This window comes from Sceloporus occidentalis, unplaced genomic scaffold (genome assembly GCF_023333645.1).
Source record: "Sceloporus occidentalis isolate IW3139 unplaced genomic scaffold, rSceOcc1.0.p SCAF_1, whole genome shotgun sequence".
Classification (NCBI taxonomy): Eukaryota; Metazoa; Chordata; class Lepidosauria; order Squamata; family Phrynosomatidae; genus Sceloporus; species Sceloporus occidentalis.
Window position 1 is genome coordinate 48,579,027 of NW_028316981.1, and position 24,795 is coordinate 48,603,821.

Sequence of the window (24,795 nt, forward strand, 5' to 3'; positions counted from 1 at the left end):
GTGAGAAAAGTTATGAAGGGGCTATGATTTTGCCTCTGCAGTGACAAGGCTATCATACTAAAAGCAGCTGTCCACATTTCTATATGCTTCCCTTGCTTCTGTGCACTTGGAATTTTACCAGACTGGTCAAGGCTCATGAGCAAAGCAAAAGCCTCAGGGATTCATCTTGCCCATCAGTTGTTCAAAGGCCCTGGACAAACAGGCACTGTAGCACATCCTGGCGATGTGCTAGGGTTGCCTCGGGGCACCGTTTCTAGACGCCCCACAACACTAGGACGTCACCAGGATGTCACAGCTGTGTGGTGCCATATACATGGTGTGCACAGCTGTGATGTCACTGCCATGCACCTTCCAGACAGGTGTGCGCAGCAGCGAAGTTGTCACGCCACCGCAGGCAGTTTGTGGCAGCATGAAAAGGAGCCGGTTTTTAGCAGTACTTTTGCTTCCGCGTAGCCATGCCACACGATTTTAATGCTGTGGCGCAGTTATGCAGAAAAGAGAGGCGGCCACCAGCTGCCTTTTTCTGGCTGTCTGTACCCCGCCCAAGATAAACTGCATCACAGAAAATAAATGTACAATCCACTATCCATGTCTATGGAAAAACATAAGTTTTTCCCATTGACACAGACACTTAAGTCAAAGAGTAAAATGGAATAGGGAATGTGAAAGTGGCAGAAAATCAGTGTCTTCACTGTCTCAAACATTCAGAAGGAATACTGAAATATGGAATGTACACCTCATGTTGAACTCTCACAGTTACGTGTCAAATTCAAGCTTAATTATTGTGATTCTGCTTTTTCTTTTCTCTAGTGTCCTCTCGTCATGTTACACCAGTAGAGAACATTAACACAATTAAATTGATACCTGCACTAATTCTGTCACTGCAGTGAAGATGTGATGCTGAGGACTATATACAGTCAATCCTCCGTTTTCATGGGGGATCTGTCCCAGACCCCCCTCCCATGAAAACAAAAATTCATATATTTTCAAGCCCCATACATAGGCTTGAATGGAGGCACATGCCCATGAGTGGCCACAGCCGTGTGCCTTGAGTGCCTTAACCCCCTCTGCTTGCTCCTCGCAAGTATGCAAGGGTTGCAGATCTGAAGACCGCGAAAACGGAGGGGCAACTGTGTCTGTATTCCATAATTCCTGACTATTAACAATGCTAGCCTGGAGTGGCAGGCACAAACACCTGAGAGTCACCAGTTGAGGGGAAGAGTGATATAAATATTTGTTCCAAACACACACACACACACACACACACACACACACACACCTTCCCTTAACAAAAAGAGTGAGCAACAATTAAAACAATACAATATACTTTTATTCTAAGCTTTAACTACAATCCATGTTTCTAGTCTGTCAATACTCTTAGTGAAAAAGCCTGCCAGAAAGGTTGAAAGACAACACTGTTGAATGATTTTTTTTCTTCTCAGCCCTACTGCCACAGTCATCTTCACACTGAGATCACAAAAACTACAAAATAACAGCCCCAATCTGGAAGTGTGGGCAGCATTAACAATCTAATTTTTGCAGGGGACAAATTGTTAGAATGAGAGAAAATGCAATTTTTTAACACTGGTAAAAGGCCACCAGCAACTGAGACATATTGAGACTAGAGTAAATACTAGTTACAAATAATGAATTAACTAGCTATTCTTTTTTGGAGTAACCAACACATACCTCAGTTATAGTGTGACTGTGGAATAACTTCACTTTTCTATAGCATGGGTTTTTTTCCATTACATCTACAGTTATGGGGGCTGAGGTCTCTTTAAGGTGGGCTTTGTGTGACATGCTAGCAACCAGACATGCGGGTAGAGGTTGTGGTCTAGAAAAGTGGCCTTTCCAAGCTTTGTTTTCATTCTCATAAAAGCAATCACTGCATTGTTCCAAGTTATTACCATTTTATTCTGCTCTCCTCCTTTCCACTACCCCATGCAAAAAAACAATGTTAATTGCTCAAAGGGGTATGATTTATTCATCAGTTGGCATTACACCAAAGGGTTACATAGGCTTAGATTTCACATACATGCATTAAAAACACAACAAAAAAAATGGTACTAAGTTACAACTCTCCTTGGCCACAAATGAGTTCTTTGGCTTATTTACGTGGTTGGGATGGAAGATATGCAGAGTTTATGACAGGGTTCCCTCCCCCTTTCAGTCATCTTCTTCAGCATGAACCCATCATTCTGTCATACCAAAATAAAAACTAGAAGATACTGCAGCTTAAAAAGCTTGCCTTATGTATTTTGTATGTTTTGGTTGGCCCCATAAAGGTATTGCTGTTTTTGTGTACATACACCTCCTGAAGGATGCCATCTACGGTGCAGATGTAGTGCAGCTCTTCCCTACTCTCAGGTGTGCTCACTGTGTGCTTTTGAACACTTAATTATTGCCCAAGGTTGTATGAAGTACAGTAGCAAATATTTAGATGCATGGGTTTCCCAAGGGATGATGCTTTCTAAAAGCATACATAATACTGCAATCTACCAAGTACACTTTAAGTTCACCCTAGAACGCCTAAGTGCAGTTTCTGTTTTTGCAGAATTCAGGGCATGGGAAGACTAACATTTTCCATTCCAGGGAATTATCTAGTTCAATTGGTGTCTGCTAGTTTTAAAAAACAAAGGTAATTCCACCTACACAGAATTCCAAGAGTAGTGTGAAAGCAATTGTCATGATAAAATAATCAACAAAACAAGCATAGTTGTGTTTCATTCTCCTACCTGTGTTAAAATGAAAACTTGGCAATACCTGTAAAGGATATGTCATTTTTGTCAGTTGGATACTTACCAGAAGACTGATCTAAACACTGATCTAAATTAAATGATGTTGTACTATCTTATGTGAGGAGTGGGCAGAGTGCAACCTACACATGTGGCCTTGTATCTCCTTTTTTCCTAGCTCTATGTAGCCCCGCAGATAAAAATGTAAAAAATCAAAAATGCTATGGAAATTCACCACTGAAAACCAGCACTGCAATTTACCATCCAAATTCAGTTGGCCATCACAACAGCTCTAAAATGGAAACTTTCACAAAATCTAACTGACTTCTTCTTCAGGCCTAGGGATGTCAGTCACTATTAATTCTGTTCTCAGGTGCAACAACAGAAACTATGGCCCATTCCGGACAGGCATAAAGTACGCACTCTGCACGTACTAGGGTTAGGAAGGGGCGTCACTTCCTGATGCCCCTGACCCTAGTACGCACAGAGCGCGTACAAAATGGCAGCACCCTTCCACACGGACACTGCCATCTTGACGTAGTGGATGCATAGCATCCGCACATCGTGCCCTGGAAGTGACGCCGCGAGTGCGCAACTAGTGCCTCGCAGCACCACTTCCGGGGCGCAAAAAGAAGTGCCATTTTCGGGCTTCTTTTTGCCGCGTCCAGGAACAACGCGGTTTGGCCGCTGTGGTTCCCAGACGCGGCAACCGGCAGCGCTGGCAGACCGCCGCTTTCAGGTGGTCTGTAACACGCCTATGAGGTTTTTGTAGAATTTTTGGTTTTTGCCAAAAATGTGTACTCTTTTCTGTGCAAAAAAAAATGTAAGCAAAAAATTCTGGTTTTACACAAACAAAATCTTCACACAAACGCACCCCCAAAAAATCAGAAAATGTGAAAATTCCTGAAGCAGGTTCCAGTGGAATGTTTCAATGTCACAAAACTACAGTGAGCCACAAGTTCCTAGAAGTGGAGGAAGGAGCCTGGCACCAGCTGAACTAGTAACTCCTAAATAAATAACACTAAAGTAATTTTATTTCATAAAGGATTTAACAAAGTTAATATTTACTGAAGAATTGATCTTAATGAATGCAATTCATTCATTTTAATAATCTATTTAAAAATATTTAACATTTCCCAGCTCATTTAAAAAAAAATCTGAGCACCGAGCCTTGGCCAACTTTGAAAGCAGCCTCCACCCACATTATAGCTGCCCATCCTGGTCCTATGTTAATGACTTTCAACTCTACAAGTAAATGAGATTTCTAGGGCCTTATTCACAGGGTATTAGTCAAGGTTTCATTCAATCTTTTCTGTTTTCCTTTTTAATATAGTATAAATCCAGCAGTTGGAGCTATAGTGTGATTCATTTAAAATACTAAATAGTGGACGATCATTAACTGATTGAAATTAAGTGAGCATATAATTTAGCTGTGATATTTCTATTGTGACAAGCTAGGGCTGATAAAGTTCATTTGCAACACAGACTGCATTTGCATTGCATAAATAATGCAGTTTAACACTGCTTTAACTGCCATGGCTCAACGCTTTGGAATCCTCAGATTTGTAGTTTGTTGTAGCACCAGAGCTCTCTGAGAGAGGAAGCTCTCTCAAAACTACACATCCCAGAATTTCATAGCACAGGACCATGGCAGTTAAAGTGGTGTCAAACTGCATTATTTCTGCAGTGCAGGTTGGAAATCTACCAGAGTCTTTCTTTGTCCACTTTAACCACACAACCTGCCAACTTTCAATACAATGGGCATAACTGAACCAGTTAATCTGGGGGATTCACAACAGTGCAAGCCAGCCATTTTAAATTCAACATAAAAAGAACTATATACAACTGCACAATTTCACATGACTTGTAGAATTTAAAATTTGATACAATGTTCCTAACTAAACATTCAATAGCAAAAGATGCAGTAACTACTTACTGAAGCTCAGTTAGGTATGCTACTCTCATAGAGGAATTATATATTTGTACATCATCTCATCCCGCTTGAAAGCAGTTTACAAAATTAAAACAGATAGAAATATAGAAGCAGGCAAATCATACAAAAAAGTTTTTTAAATGCATTGAAAGATCTAGAGAATTTTAAAATTATTTAAACTACAATGGTTAACATCAAAGGATGAAAATATTACCATATACTAAGGCAAATCCTCTCTTTGAGAAACAGTAAATTCCCCAAAGCCTATTGGAATAAGAAGGTCTTCACCTTCTTCAGCAGAAGGACAGCAAGGAGAGAGTCTAGCCCCACAAGGGAGTTGAAAAGCCTGGGAGCACTCACCGAAAAGACCCTCTTTTATGTCCCCATTATATGTGTCTGTAGAAAACAATAACTTGCAAGCACTGAAAATAGGAGATGGAAGCAGGTAACTTAGTAGTGAGGCTAATGGATGTATGAAGGGCAAGCCAAAGTACAGTACAGTAGAAGCCATAAACTGGCAAGTGTTAAAAAGCAAAAAGTAACCCAGTGTTCCCAGTGAATGAACCATAGTCTCATTTCCAAATCTTGTTCAGCAGGCCCATGCTTTCAGTTATTTCCACAACACCTTTGTCAGAATTAATTGGTCCATCATCTCAGAAAAAGACATTTCTCCTTAGCTAGCAGATCACAGTGTCAGCCAAGAATTGCAGAACTACCTTCAGTGCCCTTTAGCTCTTTCCAAGTTAAATCTGCTATATCAGCTGCAATGTTTGATTTTCCTCTTTGCTGAAGTAGTGCACTATTGTCCCGTGCCAATTTTAAAGACATATTCCTCACTTATACATATTTATTTGCTTGTATTCACTTATCTATCAGCTTGATAGGTACATCTACTTAAATTTTCCTCTTGCACATTACTAGAATTTTTCAATTCATTCTTGGCCCCAACTGGTTGCTCTTCAGAAATTCCCAGCAGTGAAGACACACTCACCCAATGTCTATGGATGATCATCAGAAATATACAGAGACAGAAATCATACAGTAAAATTAAATGTCATAATGGAGTAAAATATTTTGAATATTTATTATTACCAGTAAATAAAAATACCCATAAAAAATTATGCATCCAAATTCAAAACTCTATTGGCCACTTACAGGCTATTTCATCGTTATCCAATCATTTGATTCAAGAGATATGTTTGGCTACACCGGTTTCTGACAAGCTGACCTGCTTGAATCTTAATACATGTATTCATCTTCTCTTTGTTTTGACATGTCCCAACAACAAACCAGGGAAAGTTATAGATACATGACAAATCAGTTAATTAAACTAGTCCAGCATATATAATATCATAGTACACATTTAAAAAAATACTTTTCAAAAATTCCATTTCAATACTTTTTGAGGGGAGGGTATCTGACATTTTTCAAGCCATAATTCCACAGTATTATATTCACACTGGCAACATTAAGCCCTGGACAGTACAGACACTAAGTGAAGTCTTTCATGTAAAGAAGTATAGGGCAAGGAATTGTGAGGAGCTCAGACCCCTACATCTGACCCTTTGTGAGTAAGATTCCAGCCAACAGAGGGCCAGATGCTGCCCACAGGTCAAATATTTCCCTCCCCTAACAAGGTAAATGCTGAAAATTGTTCATGGGCACCATGGCCTAAATCCAATTGCTTGTCCAACCACAATACACTTACTGATTCATGGAGGTCTACTCTAGCTGAAAAAAGCAATTCACTTTAGGTCAATGGCTTCAAAGAATTGCAAGCTTGCTTTTTTGTCTGAATTTGATTTAGGTACAAGGAATTCCTTACACAGGCCACACTTGGGACTGTAAAAGTATGGCGGTAGTGTAGAGAATGTTTCCAAAGTTAGACTGAATTAAGTGAAGATGGCTTTCAGATGTTATTGCTAGTACTCTGGAAAGCACAAGATGACTGTTATTTTCAGTTGCTTCCATATGGGGGCTTCAGATTTCACAGCTCTGCTAAAATGGAACTAATTCAACTTACATAGCTCTGTCACGTGTGAAGACAACAATGGTAAACTGTTTAGCATTTATAGAATATTATGGTTAATTGCATTTTTGCAAGATTTCCAGCTCTATAGTCTACAGCCATAGGAAATGTCTTAATGCATCAGTTTAACCTGTCTTCCTAGCTATCCTAATATTACAGGTCTTGAACTTCAGTGGCACCGTGGAATCACAGAATCATAGAATCACAGAGTTGGAAGAAACCACCAGGGCCATTCAATCCAACCCCCTGCCATGCAGGGACACACAATCAAAGCACTCCTGACAGATGGCCATCCATCCAGCCTCTGTTTAAAAACCTCCAAAGAAGTTGACTCAATCACTCTCCGAGGGAGTGTGTTCCACTGTTGAACAGCTCTTACTGTCAGGAAGTTCCTCCTAATGTTGAGGTGGAATCTCTTTTCCTGTAGTTTGAATCCACTGCTTCGAGTCCTAATCTCTGGAGCAGCAGAAAATAAGCTTGCTCCAACCTCAATATGAGACCACTGCAGATAATTAAACAGGGATATCAAGTCACCTCTTAATCTTCTCTTCTCCAGGCTAAGCATACCCTGTTCCCCAAGTCTATCCTCATAGGGCATGGTTTCCAGGTTACTGTTGTCAGTGTGTAGAGAAGACAATGGGACTCACATACAGATGAAATATCTCTATTGCTTTCAACTGCAAAATTCAAAATAGCTAGAAGCTGGAAATCTGTAAGCAATTTCTCTTTCAAAACAATGGTTTAAAAGGCTCCAGAATACTGCGCTGCTAGAGAAGCTTTCATACCAATTAGATGTCCTTACAAACAATGACCACAAGTCAATATTGCCTCAATTTAGCATTCATTTATTGCTTTAGTATGTCTTGAGTCGTCTCCTAGTGCAACTAGTAGATTTATTTTTATCATCAGTTATAAAAGTGCTTTATGCTTTATGTTATGGCACTAATGAGTTAATAAATACTTTTGACAGATCTCCACCTGATGCAGGGGATCCCAATCTAATATGTTTATAATTTATATGTTTTTAAAATTTTGCATAATACTTAATGTCACGGTACATTTATGCTACATTATGTATATTAATTCAGAAATCAATGCTCCTGAATCAAATAAATACCTGTGGTCCAAAACATAGTGCAGAAATAATCCAGTTTGATATTGCTTTAACTGCCCTGGATCAGTGTTAGGGAATCCTGGGAATTATAGTTTGTTGTGGCAGCAGCACACTCTGACAGAGAATGCTAAATGTCTCACAAAACTACAGTTCCCAGAATTTCTTAGCACTGAAACAAGGCAGTTAAAGTGGTCTCAAACCGAATTATTTTTGCAGTGTATTTTGGGCCTATGATTACTTTTCCAATCTATCCTTTCTTTATCTTTAACTCTTATATCATTTGTAATCTTAACTGTTAAGATTTTAGTTATTATTTCTGGATTTTTTAAATTTATATTTTTAATTTATATTTTATTGTTAAAAAAGTGTTAAAACAATTACAATTTTCTCTTATTTTACCCATACCAACCCCCCACACTTATGACGTTACAAGTTTACATTCCACATTTGATGTCACCTTAAAAAGAAAAACTATGGCGGGTTACAGACCGCCATAAAGTACGCGCTCCGCACGTACTAGGGTTAGAAAGGGTCTTACCTTCCTCATGGCCCATCTCCGTAGTACGCGCGTCCTTAATGGCAGCGCCCATCCACATGGGCGCCGCCATTTTGACGTCTTGGACGCATAGCGTCCAGATGTGTCACGGTGGAAGTGATGCCGTGAGGGCGCGCTTCGCCCCTTGCGGTGCCACTTCCACGTTTTGAAAAGGAGCACCATTTTGGCGCTCCTTTTTCGCTGTGCCAGGAAGCCTCGCAGTCTGGCCACTGGGGCTTCCCTCCGCAGCGAATGGCGGCGGCGGGAAAACGGCCGCTTGAGGGCGGTCTGTAACCCGCCTATATGTTTCTTCCAATTATCATGTCTAAGTGGTGTGAAATATTTAAATATAATTAACCACTTCATTTTCTTATGTTCTAATGTTTCTCAAATTTTTCTTGTTTACTGTTGTATTCTTAAGAAATTATTTATCAGTTTAAGTTTTATATCTTGATTTACACAACCCCAGGTATTTTCACAATATGCTATAAATATTCATCAGTCCTATCTGTGTGTTTCAGTGGAATCTCCGTTAATTGTTCTTGACAGATTATCAATTTCTATCGCTTCCATCATTTTTAAAATTCAACGGTCTATTGATGGTATTTCTTCTGATTTCCATTTTTGTGCAAGAAGCATTTTTGCCATTGAAATTATGTATAAAATTATTTTCCAGTATCCGAGTCTGTCCTTTGTTTGTAGCTTATGAATCATATTACAGTAAGTAAGTACAGCTCTGTGGCAAATTCATAAGAGAATTTTGTATCATCTTCCTATATTCTATTAATGTATTCTCCCATCTGTAGCTATATATGATATTAATTTCCTTGGGTGTATAGACATGTTTTCCCATACTTGACAATAAAAAATAAAGCATGGTCAACATCTGTGGTAGACTTTTTTATTGATACGTTCGTAAATACATGAATTGTACGAATTACTGAACATTATATACCTGTAATTTCTTGGAGAAAAAGAAAATATGTTGGTTATCATGAAAGAAAAGAAGAGAGAAATATGTTATTTTGAATGGTTGTGCTGTTTATACAACTGTATGATGACAAACTGTTCCTGTGATAAGATTGGACTGTGGAGTTCTGCAGGCAAATGAAAATGATTAGTTGAAGTCAATGGCAGTGAGTAATATGGACAGTTGAAAACTGGAAGTTTCAGCAGGAAACAGAGAAGCCCCAATTTCTCCTGACTTTACTATTTACTTGGCATTGTGAGAATGATATATTTTGATACTGTTATTTGAAAAGAAAATTAAACATTGTTGGCATATGCCTTAGAGTTGACTACAAGTTATGACAATCCTATCATAAGGTTTTCTTGGCAAAATTTATTTAGAGGTTCATCATTGCCTTCCTTGCAGGCAGAGAGAGCATGACTTTCCAATTGGATCTCCACGTGTGAGTGGGGATTCAAACCCTGATCTGGAATCTTCATCCAATATTGAACCACACAGGTTCTGTAATTAAACATTAAACACATTGTCTAATGTTTCTTTCATGTTAGTATTTTATATTACACTTAACTAGAATATTATCCACTTAAAAGTTATTCTCACAACTGCTACCAAGTTGGAATCTCTCATGAAGACGGGTTGGAGGGAAACATCTTTTAAATATTGTAATAAAGTCCAGATGGAACCCAGAACACACTGCTGCGGCTAATCTCCACTGTACTTGATGCAGTGAAATGACAACATTTCTGCTCCTGACCAGCATCTTTAATTACAATGCTAAAGTGTCAGTGAACAGGGGGGAAAAAAATCAATATTTCCAGGGAAGCTCCTACCTCAATGACTGTCCTCCAACATCCAGGCAAGCCTGGGAGAAATAGGCAAATTGCTTTATACACATAGCATTAGGGACACCTCATTTCTTTATTTTTATTAAATTTATTTAAAATTAAAATGTATTACATTTATTAAATTTATCCTCCAACTTTCTGCCACTCAAGGTTTCTAACTGCTGCTGAAATCTAACAAATATAAACACAATGAACATGAAATATCTGTATCAATAAATAGAAACCCACCCCTGCCCATATACAGGCAGCTAAAATGCCAAGGATGTCTAAATAAGGGAGCTCCAAAGCTTGCCAATTATTATTATTTTTAATCTATCTTGCTCCCCTACCAAACATGCCTCCTGAAAGAAAGGACTCCCGGGGAATTTTAAGATCTGAGCAGATTTGCTGGGCAGCAACCAGCCTGTTCCCAAGTTGTGTGCTGGTTTATATTATGTCATATAGCACCATGTCCCAAGTTTTATAGCCCTCTGAACTATGACCTGTAGCCAATAAAACTGTCTGAGCAAGGAAGTAATATGCTTACTTTTATACATGAATCTGATTTCATGTCCTTTCTCCCATTATGATTTTATAAGCACTCTGCTTATCTTTATCAAAGAACAGAGGCCACAATGTGGACTCTCCTCACTCCTCTCCAACTATGGCCAAGAACTAGTATTAAACTGAAAACAATCTTGATGGCTAGAAGCCATTCCCATTGTCCTATCACTGAAGCAACATAAGTCAGTTAAGGTTGAATCTGTTATGCTATACAAATACAAATGTTAAAATGCATAAAAGAAAGCAATTGTAAGATGAGATTTATTTTTTTACTGGATCTTTTAAAATACAGTTAGAAAGAAAACACAAAAAAGGGGAAGAGTACATAGGATATGGACATGAGTTTGGCATATACATCCCTATCAGCTGACCATATTTCTAAAAACCCAGTTGCTTAAATAGACATCTATAAAATACATGTTAATGCATAGCCAAGGCATTACAATCTTCTGTCCACTGAGTGGTAGTTGATGTTTTATCATTTCAACACTGGAGTATTTTAGCAAAAAAATAAAAGCATGTAGGGTCGAATAAAGCTAAATCTTTACACATGCTATTCTGAATGATAAACGTGGGAATACTATCTCTGGGTAATTCTGTCCAGTCAAAGATTTCCCATACCTTGGATCAAATATTGATCAGAAGGGAGACTGCAGTCAAGAAATCAGAAGAAAACTAGGAATAGGAAGGGCCACTATGAAAGGAATAGATAAGATTCTAAAGTATAAAGATATACAACTGAGCACTAAAGTTAGAATTGTCCAAGCCACTGTATTCTCCATCACCATGTAAGGATGTGAAAGCTGAACAGTAAAGGAAGCAGATAGGAAAAGAATTAAATAATCTGAGACATGGTGCTGGAGAAGAGTGCTGAGGATACTGTGGACAGAAAAACAAACAAATGGATCCTTGAACAGATCAAGCCTGAAATCTCCCTGGAAGCCAAGATGATCAAATTGAAGCTCTCGTAGTTTGGCCACATCATGAGAAAGCATGACTCATTAGAAAAGACAATAATACTAGGGAAGGTAGTAGAAACAGAGGAAGACCACACACCAGATGGATAGTCTCAATCAAAAAAGTCACAGGCCTAAATCTACAGGACCAAAGCAGAACAGTGGATGATGGGGGGGCTTAGAGATGTCTCATCCACAGGGTCACCATGAGTTGAGGTTGACTTGAAGGCAGTTAACAGCAATAGCAATTCTGGACAATTCTGGACAAAGTAACTATTGCCAACATATTGGACATACTGTTACTTTTTTAAAGAAACTCGTAAGAGTTGCTGCTAAGGTTAGGCCCATACTAAATAAGTAATTGTCAAAATAAGTAACAATAACAACTAAACCTTCACATTTTGTAACCATAAGCTTCTGTATATCCAGTAATTTTAACTATATACTGAACCTCTGTTTAAAAAACTTAGGCGGGATACAGACGGGCAAAAAGGGGTGTATTCATGACATCATGAAGGTAGAGCCTTCAGACGGGCCTTACCTGAATGCCGCCATGAACACGCCGCCCGCACGCCCCAAGCGGGAAGAGGCGGCATTAAAAAGGTGCCACTTTTTTCCGCTTCTTTTTGATTTGCGGCGTACGTGCGCAGCTCCGTCTGTAAGCTGCTGCACCGGTACGCCAGAATTTCTACGCCGCAAATATAAGTTGCCCGTTTAAAAGCTCCGTGTCAGCTGCGTCGCATAATGGGTCGGGGTCCGGGACATGCGTGGTTTGCAGTCAAGCTTTAATTGCAGCGTCCGCTGCCATGCAGCTGTGGAAGCTGCAGCACAGCTGCGGCGCATTTTAAGTCTCGTAACCCTAACCCTAGAGCTCCATGTGCGCATGCGTTGCTGGAATCGCGGGAAGTTGTAAGTTTTGCCGGCGGATGTTTTGGTTGTAGAAAGTGATAAGGGAACGTTTGGAATTTAAAGTGACCCCCTACACACATTCCTGCGCCATTTTCACCTGGGAACGGGCACAGTTCGGCTGCTCCTGGCACAGCTGTGCGGCGGCTCCCCTTTGGCACCAGGCAGGATGGCACAGCCATCCACCAGCACCCCGAAAAAAGGCAGGGGGACGTCTTGGTCTCATACTGAGACGGCTGACCTCATAGCTATATGGTCCCAGCCAAACATTTTGCAGAAACTGGAGCAGTCCTACCTGAATGCTGACACATATCGAGAAGTGGAAGGGGCCATGAAAGCTGCTGCACCGGTACACCAGAATTGCTACGCCGCTAATTTAAGTTGCCCATTTAAAAGCTCCGTGTCTGCTGCGTCGCATAATGAGTTGGGGTCTTGGAACATGCGCAGTTTGCAGTCAGGCTTTAATTGCAGCGTCCGCTGCCATGCAGGTGTGGAAGCTGCAGCACAGCTGCAGCGCATTTTAAGACTCGTAACCCTAACCCTAACCCTAACCCTAGAGCAACATGTACGCATGCGCTGCTTGGAAAGTTTGGACTTTAAAGTGCACCCCTACACACATTCCTGTGCCATTTTCACCTAACAATAAAAAACCCCTAAAACTGTAAATATTTACATATATACAAAGGAGGTGATGGGGGATGGCAGGGGGACAGCGGTGGCAGCAGAGACAGCTGTAGCTGTGCATTGCAGATTCAGCAGGAGCGCGGGGACCAAAGGAGAGGAGGCATCTGTGATGCTGGTGACACTGGCAAAGTGCAAGAGGACAAGGATGCCAACACCAGCTGATCACCAGCTGGCAGGAGACCACCATTGTTCTTGGGCAGAGCGGGGGGAAAAGTTTTAAAGGGGCTTGGGCACTTTAAATGTGCCCATAGGCTTTCTGCCGCCGCTGCTTAGCGCTGCAGCTGCGCAGCTGCGCATCCGCCAGCCGGCAAAGGAAAAAAAAAAAGCCCCGTTTTTGGCCGCCCGTGAGGAGGGGCAGACAGTCCCGCAGGGAGCTCATGGAAAGGGCACTGGGATTTCAAGAGACGGCACTAGGATTTCAAGAGAGGACACTGGGAGTTCATGAGAGGAACCTAGAAGTTAATGTGAGGGCACTGGGATTTCAAGAGAGGAACTTAGAAGTGCAAGTGAGGGCAGTGGAAGTTCAAGAGAGGGCCGTTCAGAACCAGGAGAGATCAATAGACAGGTCAGACCAGGAGCAGAGGCGACTCAACACCACCTTGGAAGCGCAGACTGTTCTGATGGGGCAAATGCTGGAGATCATGAGGGGAGGGCAGGGTGGCCCGAGACCCAGAAGGGTACGTAGGGAGCAGGGTGGAAGAGGCAGGGCTGTCCCCAGGGTCGTGGAGGAAGTGGTTGAGCAGCAGGAGCCCCCAGCAAGAGCTGGAAGAGCCAGGGCTGTCCCCAGGGTCGTGGAGGAAGGAGTAGGGCAGCAGGAGCCCCCAGCAAGAGCAATCCTTCCAGCTGAGGAGCAGGGAGTTGCCATGGAGGTGGAGTTGTCTCAGCAGCCTCTTGCTGGGCCATCCTCCAGCCTCTTCAGTGACTCTGTGGCAGTCCCACCGCCCACACCCCGCCCCCAAAGGCAAAGGGCAACTAGAGGGGGCCTGGGATCAAGGGGCAGGGAGCACTGACAAGGCACTAGGTCCCATGATGTCCCATAAAGACATCATTTCGCCTCCCAGGGCATGTGTTCCCTCCCAGCCCTATCTACTCTAGTCTACCCTTCCTGTTCTCTCCTCCCACCAGGCCTGGCTCACTGGTCCCCAAACCAGCAATGTCCAAACTCTGTCCTTCCAGGCGTTTGGACTTCATCTCCCAGAATCCCCAGCCACCTTGCCCTGTGCTCTGGGATTCTGGGAGATGAAGTCCAAACGCCTGGAAGGACAGAGTTTGGACATTGCTACCTCCCAGCACTCCTGCCTAGCTTTAGACTGCACAGTTGCGCCTAAGCTGTCACATTCACACTCACAGCCACACTGCCGCAGTTGCGCATAATGAACCACACAATTTTTTTAAAAAAATAAACTTTTTTATTAATAACAACAATAAAAATCTTATTTACAACTATTTACAAAGGGAAGGGGGAGGGTGAAGGGGGTGGTGGTGAAGGGGGGATGGCAGAGGGGGCAGGGGAGGGAAGCTGCTTCAGGGAAGGGGAGGAGGCAGTGGGGCGGGCAGCCGGCGGAGGATCTCTTGCAGAGTCTCCTCCATGGAGGAGACTCTCTCCGCCAGCTTGTCCACCTTCTCCTCCAGGGCAGCGAACCTCCTCTCCGTCCGGTTCTCTGTGGGGGGAAAAGAAAGAGGATGGTTAGGGTCAGCCTGTGGAGCCCATCACCCACTCCCACAGGCAGGGTTTCTGGGTGCCCCCGCTCCCTTCCCTGGGTTCACCTCCACACTTACCTTGCTGCCGAGCTTGGAGGACTCGATCCAGGGTCCTGGCATCGAGGGCCAAGTCCCCTGGCTCCCCTGGCAGGCGGCGGCTCGGGCCAGGCTCCTCAGCGGCGGCGACAGCAGCAAGGACTTCAAGCCCTGCAAAAGAGGAAGAAAAGGCCCAAGTTACCATGCTGGCATGGCAGACGAGGGCACAAGTGTCGTGGGGGCTGCAGTCAGGCAACCCCCACCCCTCACCCTAGGGACCTACCTGCCGCCAGAGGAGCCTGCTCTGGCTGCGGAGGGGCCACAGCAGCTGGTTCTGGCTGTGGCCCACCCTCGGGGACATCCTCGTCCCCCGAGGATGGTGGAGAGGGCGACCTGGCACGGTGCCCTCCCTCCCTCCGCCTCCGCCTCGGCTGCACGCCTGCAGAAGGGAAGAGGAGGGATGGCATTGGCACCATGCAGGAAGGAGAGGAGGGCAAGGGAAGGGTCAAGGAGGGGAGGACAGGGCATGGCAAGAGCTCTGACTTACCTGGAGGACGGCGATCTTCTGGTCTGGGCCGATCTCCCCTGATCCACAGGTCCTTCAGCCGCGAGAAGAATGGTGGCCGCCTGTCAACCGGGGGCTCCTCTCCGAAATCTTCAAGGGTTTCAAAGAACGCTGCCTTGAGAGTTTTAAACTTCACTCTACATTGGTGCAGCGTTCTTTGAAACCCTTGGTTTCGGAGGGCACGAGATGACTCGAGAAAATGCCCCCGGTTGGGCTTGTTTGTGCTGGCCATCACCCTCCTCGCAGCTGCCTGTGGCATCAGGGAGTCCAGGAGGATCCCGACCTCCTCATCGGTCCAATAGGCGAATCGGACCGGGACCCTCCTGCGTGGCTCTGCCATGTTGATCGCCGTCCTGGGGTCTTGCACAGTTGCGCACGGGTATATATGGGCACCTGTGGCTCAGGGCCGTTAGGCCAAGGTGGTCCTAGGCCAATGATAGCTTTCAGAGGAGCAGTTTGAATCTCTCCCCCAATAGATGCCCTCTGGGTGCCCTATTGATACATTCAAATGGGCCATTAGGAACGCTTGAATTTGAGGGGGATTGATACATTGTCAAAGGGGCAATTGGCAGTTGGAGCTGATGTATCTTTTTGACCCAGGAAAACAGGCGCCAGGAGACCTTTTGTGTGTGTGTGTTTGTGTGTGTCCCCCTCAGGCACATGGCAAAACATGCCCACAGCACAGATCAGGAATGATAGGCAGACACAGGCTGTGGATAATGGGATACATTTATTCATGTGCTTATGCTATTACAGGACATTGCACTCTGACATCACAGATGATGGCACAGGAGCCATCCTTCAGATTCTCCTTGTCAGAAAAAAATCTGCCAGGGCATTCCTCACAGCCTCCCCTGCTGCCTTCTTGGCATTCTCTTCATCCTCCGTGATTGCTCCCAAGGTGGGCAGCACAAAACGGCGCCTATATCGCATGCCCTCATCCAGGACCCTGCCCTTGGTCTCACAGATGTTGTGCAGAATGACACATGATGCCAGGATGGGCACCACGTTCTCCTCTGCCACCAGCAGTGGGGCAGTGAGACAGCGCCATCTCGCCTTCAATCTGCCAAACGATCTCTCCACGGCCCCCCTCACGCGATTCAACTTCTTGTTGAAGAGCTTCTGTTTGGGAGTGTGGGGGGTCTTAAACGGTGTCATGAGCCACTTCCGAATGGGGTAGGCACAGTCAGCCAGTATCAGGGGCCCGATCTGCTGGCCTCTGATGTTGATGCTGGGGTTCCCTTGCACATAGATGCCAGCCTCCATGGCCTCGTAGATGAGAGAATTCCGTGCCACCCTGGCATCGTGGGCTGACCCATGTCATCCGAGCTCCACGTCCACAAATCTTCCTGTGTGGTCACATGTCCCTTGCAGGATGACAGAATAGGAGCCCCTTCTGTTGACATAGGCATTCCTCAGCCCCAAGGGTGGTATGATCAGGCAGTGGCACCCGTCCATGAGGCCAACCACTTGTGGGAAGCCGCGCCGACCAAAGGCATCCATAATCTGTGGGGGAAAGGAAGGGAGGTGGAGAAGACGGCGGTGGCACCGGCGACAGCTGTGGCTGTGGATTGCAGCTTCAGGAAGACCACAGGGAACAAAGGAGAGGAGGCATCCATGATGCCAGTGGTGGCACTCGCAATGCGCAAGCGGGCAAGGATGCCAACACCAGCTGATCACCAGCTGGCAGGAGGCCACCTTTGTTCTTGGGCAGGGCGGGGAAAAAAGTTTTAAAGGGGCTTGGGCACTTTAAATGTGCCCATAGGCTTTCTGCTGCCGCTGCTTAGCGCTGCAGCTGCGCAGCTGCGCATCCGCCAGCCGGCAAAGGGGGAAAAAAAGCCGCGGTTTGGGCCGCCCGTGCGGAAGCTGCCCCTTTCTTTGCGGCGTCCTCCGAGGCGGCGGTATAGAAGCTACGGGTCCGAAACGGACCCAGGTGAGGCGTCTTCACTGCCCCCCGTGTGGAAGCCCCGACACCTGAAGCACGTCCCCGGGGCGGGCGGTCTGGAGGCTCCGTATTCAGCAGAATACACCTCCAAGACGTCTTCTCCTGCCCGTCTGTATCCCGCCTTATTCTTGTTTTATACACATGCGCCTTTGGGAATCCTGCGATAGAACTACTGGAGCAGCTGAGTTCAAACACATAGTGTCTGTGGTGGCATCAGTTGCTCAAGGGAAGTGGTAACGTAGGTACCATAACACAGGATAAGTGAAGGTCCCCATGTTTGTAAACACAGTGGTAGAAAAAGTAGAGATCCCCATCATCTGTTCTACTTAGGACTGCTATTTAAACTTCAGCAATTAAAAAAATTATCTGCTTAACTGTCACAGTTACCTTCACAATATAGGAAAGGACACTCTGAACTAATCAGCAATATATCTGATCTTTATCCAATAAAAAACCAAAGAGACTGAGGTCCAAAATATACTGCAGAAATAATCCAGTTTGAGACTGCTTTAACTGCGCTGGCTCAGTACTAGAGAATCCTGGGAACTGTAGTTTATTGTGGCACCAGAGCTCTCTGACAGAGAAGGCTAAACGTCTCACAAAATTACAGTTCCCAGAATTCCCTAGCACTGAGGCAGGGCAGTTAAAGCGGTCTCAAACTGGATTGTTTCTGCAGTAGTTTTGGACCTATGTCAAACATTTTTCAGAATGTTTGAAGAATACAAACCACCTCTGGAGATGGGAAGCCATCTTTAAATGGGAACCTGTATTTCTTTATTTTAACCTCTCATCAATTCTGGCAAAAATAATAAGAAAAAAACTCTGGGTTTTGTATGGTGCAAGAAGCTCATTTGCCTTTTGTTCAAACAGCCACAATAAAACCTAATTGTGTTGTTGTTTAAATGGCCATCAAGTCAACTTCGATTTATGGCAATCCTATAAATCAGAGACATCCAAGTTATCCTATCAACAGCCCTGCTCAGGTCTTGCATTCCTTGACTGAGTCTGTCTATAATGCAACCTTCCTCTTTCTCCTTCTGTCTTCTCTAGTTCATTCACAGCTGCCCTTTCACATCCTAGCCTTCTGATTTCTTGACTGCAGTCTCTATTTTGATCAAGGACTGAGCCAAGGTATAGAAAATTTTGAACTATTTCAATGTCTTCATTGTCTAGTTTACAGTTATGCATATTGTCTGTGGTCATTATTTTTGTTTTCTTTCTCATAAGTGTCAGTTGTAAACCTGCCTTTGCACTTTCTTCGACTTTTTTCAGTAATTGTCCCCAGTTTTTGCTATTTTCTGCTACGCGTGTGGTGTCTTGAAAAGCTAATTAGCACTCAGAAAATAGCCAAGACTGGCCAATACTTCGAAACATAATTGTTTTTAATATTAATAGCAGCTGATCAAACTTTTATGGATTTTTTTTAAGTCAGAAATTGCATTTTTAAAAAGACACATATGTACTTTGTCCAACTAAATCATTCCAGGCTTTTCACTTCCTAAATGCTCTTAAAATAATGGAAATACCATTTTGCTGTTTCTCCGCTCTCTATTTTTTTGATGCAATCACAGCCACTGCAGTGAATATTATTGTTCCAAAACTCTTTTATTGCTTACACTGTCATTTCTGGCTTAATCATAAGCTTGCTCAATTGGATCCTTGCCCTTTTCCTAAGGCTATTCATCCAGCATTTATGTCTGGAGGTTTTGTTGCTTCCATCTCATTCCATTTAACTTTCTGGCAATTATCTCAGCAGAGCTCAGCTTTGGGATAAAAATCTTCATTTGGGGAAAACAGTAAAAAGGATAGGGAGATGCAGCTTTCTGGCTCCAATCCAATTATTCTACTATACAAGCTGAAAGTGCCTGTACTTGCTCATACAACAGAAGAGAATTACCAGTTTGTGAATTGGTTCCTGCGGATCTGGGAAACTGGTAAGCATGTATCCATGCACACACATGCACCAATACACATATTTTTTTTAAAAAACCAAGTCTGTTTGTAGAGTTTTACTATTTTAACCAAATTAGTTCCTATTCAAATCTAACTGACCCAGGGTCCAAAGGTTTATGGCTTCCAGGACTCTGATTTCTTCCCAAGGAAGGAATTGGGAATAATTCCTGACCTCACACCAGGTAATTCAGTCTCATGAATTTTTACTCATTAATTTTTTAAAAAACCATACTGTCAGTTTGTGATTTTGTGCCCCTTCTGTTTGTGGTTTTGGGGATCCAGTCCTTACAGTCCAAGAGAGAAAGTTTTGTGCCAGGGGATAGCCTCTTTCTGGAAGACACCTTTCTTGTTGAAACTCAGCCTTTGAGCTGGAGGTACTCTGCACAGACAGAGCTGTACTTTCTGTGTGATTTGCATATTTTCCATGCCATGATGGCTTACCAGTTCCATATTTCACCCATTAGATCTGGTTCAGGTTAAATCTCACTTCTGGGACTTGGGACTTCATGCAAATGGTTAGTATGTGACACTTATTCAGCAGTAAATGAGATTTAAAATGTTTTCTTTTTAAAATCAGCTGGCATACATCTTGAGCTAATGAGTAGATAGCACCAGACTACTATTTCATTAAAGCTATAATATTAAATATAACTACCCATTTTAAAGCATCTGATGGTTCTCATTTCAATGTGGTTGTCTTCACAATTGCTCAGGCAAGACATTTCTCTTAACTAATTTTGAGATGGAACACATGTGACTGATGGGCCTGAGTATGTGCTATCAAACTGAGTTCAAATAATTGTGATTCAAGAGAAAAACCTGGCCGTTATTTGACATGATTTCTTACATTATACTGTTCTCTTTGTCTTATGCACTTTATCTTTATTCACTTTGATGTATGATCATTCCATGTACCTCCTGATTGCTTTTCAAAAGCAATCTAAATCACGTAATGTGAACTGGTAAAGGGTAATTATGACTATGAATAATTAGTACATGCTAATAAATGCAAATAGGGCAATGGGCTAAGTCCTTCCTGAGCAAATACATCTTGCTCATGATACCCATTTGGCTATGAGAGTTTCCACACTATGAACAAAGACAGGAGGAGAAACCATATCCATAGTTACTGGGAGCATTTGTAGGTCAAGAGGCAAACTAAGCATTAAGTAAGTCTAAAGAAGGAATTTGAACAGTACATCAGAGAGAGAAAGACTAATACTGGTAAAATGAAGCATTTAATAAGATACCTATGAAGCATACTGAATGAGATTTGGTATTTGCAAATCCCACAGCATTCCAGGATTAAGTGTATCTGAAGTAAAGGACATCTTCCACAATAGCATCATGTAGAACAGCATTATCAGTCAGACTGAGCGGGACAACACACTGCTTATTTTAAGTGTCATTTAAGTGTAATTTCAGCAAAAGAATGGTCTAAATTAAAAACAGACAGGCCTTGTATTATGCTTTAAATCATCAGCTAGCGCTTTGAGGATGCTAGCTGCAGAAACAAAGCATAAGAACTTTCCTTTCTGCAAGGAAAATGTCTTTTGGATACAACCCAATCCTAGAATAAAACCAGAATTTGAGATATTCGTACAAAAAAACAATTAAGTTATTCACTGACAAGCTCAAAAATGTAACCTCACTATTACCAGCAAGAAAAAAGTGTTAGCTCTCATAATTACTGTGTTGTTTTTGTATGCTAAGTAACAGAAGCCAAATAAACCCTTTTCTTAATTCCTAAAAATAAAATTTCCATTGGATGAGTATAAGATTTTGTAATATGGGGTCTTCTACATAGGACTTTGTATAATCATGTGCACTTTATGAACAGTGAATGTCAAACATGTAAGCAGCTACCATCTCAGGAGCACATACCACACATTCAAAGTGAGAGGTAATCATGAAGTTGATCACAGAAAAAACAATGGAGTTTCCCTTGCAGTACCTTAGTGACTAGCACATTTATAGAATAAAGATGTATGGATTTATAGAATAAAGATGCATGGAGTGTAAGATGTCAAAATTCAAATAGCTATCCATATTAATCTGTTTCACCAGAATAACAGAGGAGGAGGGAGGACGAATCTATCAGCACCTTTAAGGCTAGCTTATTTATTTTCTATAAACTTTCATTGGTTCCCATCAGATGTACTGACTGAGTACAATATTAAAGCCACAGATATATTAATGGAGGTAAGATCAGAGGGTAATAAGAAGGAAAGAAAAGTGATTGCTGCATGCTGTCATATCATTTCGATTCTATGGAAGTGCTTCAATGACATGCAGAAAGGCAAGGAAAAAGTTGCTTCTCTGCCACTCCATCTCACTTTTCATTTGTCTTGCAATAAGAGTTTAAGTGAGGACAGAATAGTGTTACTCACTCCATCCTCATTTCAGTCATTGCTTTCCAACAAGCGCCTGCACCAGCTATTTTGGCTTCGATGTGTTGCACACAGCCAATCATGCCCTGTGGTCACTAACAATGACATCTTCAAATTCCAAAAGGACAAAGAGATCAGCTGAAGTTGAAGCAAAAACCTATGGCAGGTCCCACTTTACCCTCATGGATGGCCTCATTAGCTTTTCAGAGGTTGGGCAACTTAAGGAGCTCTCAGCTATAGGGTGCTAAGGAGACAAGTGGAGCAAGAGCTGCAAAAAGGGAAGGGAAAGATGGGACCATAGGTCCACAGAGCTCAGTTAGGGTCATCACCTGAATTTGTGATGATCATGAAGTCATCCTTCTATTTCATTGCCCCTCCAAGTTATTAAATCAGACATAATGAATAATGGGTGAAAGCACAGTAATGTTACATCAGTTTAACCGATGCTTTTAGATTTTAAGTTAAACAGACACCTAATATTTTTATGCAGTTATTATAGGGAGAGAACCTCAAATGTTTGCAGTAAAACATTACATCTAATTTGCTTTTTCTAATCTCTGGATTAGACTCTATTTACTTATTCCCTTTTTCAGAAACAAACTTCAAAAGGTTTCCTTTTCAAAAGTAGCTTCCAACAGACCTCCTTACACTCTCTCTCTCTCTTTCCCTCCCTCTCTCTCTCACACACACACTTCTGCAATAAAGAGAAGGTAGGAATTATGTCGCCATCCAGATACTGCTGAACTGTAACTCCTAGCATTCCTCACAACTGGTTATGGTAAATGTGGCTGCTGGAATTTGCAATCCAACAACTAGAGAGCCATACAATTCTCACCCCTCATTTACTGGACAAAAACATGGTATAAAGCAACAAATTTCAACAGCTTGTTTTACGGTCTCCCACTTACATTCGCTGCTGTACCTGAAATGGACTGATGTCAGTAATAAGCCTTGCTCCACTTGCTTATCCAGATCAATGTAAATGTAAACCTTCTTTATCTAGTTAATAAAAAAAATCTATAGTGGGCAATTTTTAAAGCTTTTAAATGTATTTAAAGTGCAATACATTCATAGCAGAAACACAGAAAGACACCTTCTATGCAGCCACACCACTTGTTCACCTTGCTCAGTATTGCATATACAGTGGTCCCTTGGTATCCGTTGGGGGTTGGTTCCAGGACCTGCTGCAAATACCAAAATCCGAGGGGGCTCAAGTCCCATTAAATACAATGGCATAGTAAAATGGTGTCCCTTATATAAAATGGCAAAATCAGTGTTTGCTTTTTGGAATGCATATTTTAAAAAAATATTTTCAAGCCATGGATGGCTGAAACTGTGGATAAAGAATCTGTGGATATGAAGGACCAACTGTACTACCTAGCAGCTCCTCTGCTCAGTTAGAGACAGGCATTTTTACCAGGATATCATTGAGCTAGGTCCCTTAACTCTTTGTTTAGGCCTTAAGTATGCTAGAACCAAAGCCCTAGGAAATATCTCTCGTGGAAAAAGAAAACAATTGGAAAGTATGTCTGGGTTTTTTATGTGAGGATAAAAACTGACTTGAAAACCATTTTAAAAGCCTTGTTTAGTCAAGCATAGACAGGCATGGTACAGCACAGCCAAATCATGTGATGCAACAGTTCTCAAGTTTATGTCTCAGATACCTTACTATAAAGTAATGCATGAAGTTACAGCAACTCTGGACACTTCCTTATTATTATTATTATTATTATAGTTTATTTCTATAGCGTTGTAAATGTACACAGCGCTGTACATACAGATAATCAATCAATAAAAATATTAAAACCTGCCAATGGCGTACAATCTACAAAATACATATAAACAGTAGGTGGTAATATAAAATAGAATTAGTTAAAAAAAACAGGCAACAATTAAAACATTAACATCCACTATCTAATCAAATATCAGATAAATATTCACACAGTGCCTGGGAACGCTTCCCTTTGCATTCTTAGTGCATCCTTAGTGCAATGTTATGTTTCCTCTATTTAGTACATGTTGTAAAACCTCCATTCAAGATTTACATGACTGAAGGACACAGACTTGTTTTTGTTTGTTTAAGGCACAGCAGTGTTATTCAGAAGATTTCACTATTTATCTGAACAAGGATTCACAGTTTTACCCACCAACAGCCTTTTGTTGGCTAGCAGTAATAAGGAATAATCAACCATAATTACAGAGATAAGTCATAACCACAGTGCATTAAAGGTGGCCCACACATCCTTTTTACCTTCAGATTTTCACATTCTTTGATTCATATCCTCCTTCACCACCATCAATCACCACAAGCAGAAACCCTCCTCTCTGAAGAAGCCAGAAATTGGGGGGGGGGGGGGGGGAGAGAGACACTTGCAAGTCCTCTACAGATTTGAGCATCCAAATTTCTCTTCATAAACGACCTAAAGGCATCATCTCATCTGATCTTGGAAAGTAAGCAGGGGCAGCCCTGATTAGAACTTAAATGGGAGACTACCAACAAATACCAGGTGCTGAAGGCTATATTTCAGAGCAAGCAACTGGCAAAACCACCTCTGAGGATTCCTTGCCTAAGAAAACCCTGTGCAAAATCTATGGGGCGCTGTAATGTTGACAGACAACTTAAAAGCACATACACCCACATCCTTCTTTATGAACTTCCGACTGACTAGTCAGGGAGAAGACAACTATCCATTGATCATAATGCCTGAGTTAAGTGGGGAAATGCCATGCACCAGGCTACACAGATTTTGACTTTTACAGCTCCCATTACCAAAACTGAACTTCATTCATCTTTGGAACTAACACTGAAAGCAATTTATTCCTTAAACTTTGCAAAGTTATCAAATTGAGAAGGAAAGCACACTGCTCACAGCCAAGCCACATGCTGAACTTGCACTGAACATCATTTATTGTGGTAGCATGTTCTCCATTACATTTCCATGATCAGTTGTG

General features: G+C 42.4%; 1 protein-coding gene across 2 annotated transcripts in view; it reads right to left on the reverse strand.

The window, feature by feature from the left end:
* LOC149321366 (SLIT-ROBO Rho GTPase-activating protein 3) overlaps positions 1-24,795 on the reverse strand; it is a 264,346-nt gene that overhangs the window by 200,949 nt on the left and 38,602 nt on the right. The window lies entirely within an intron of this gene.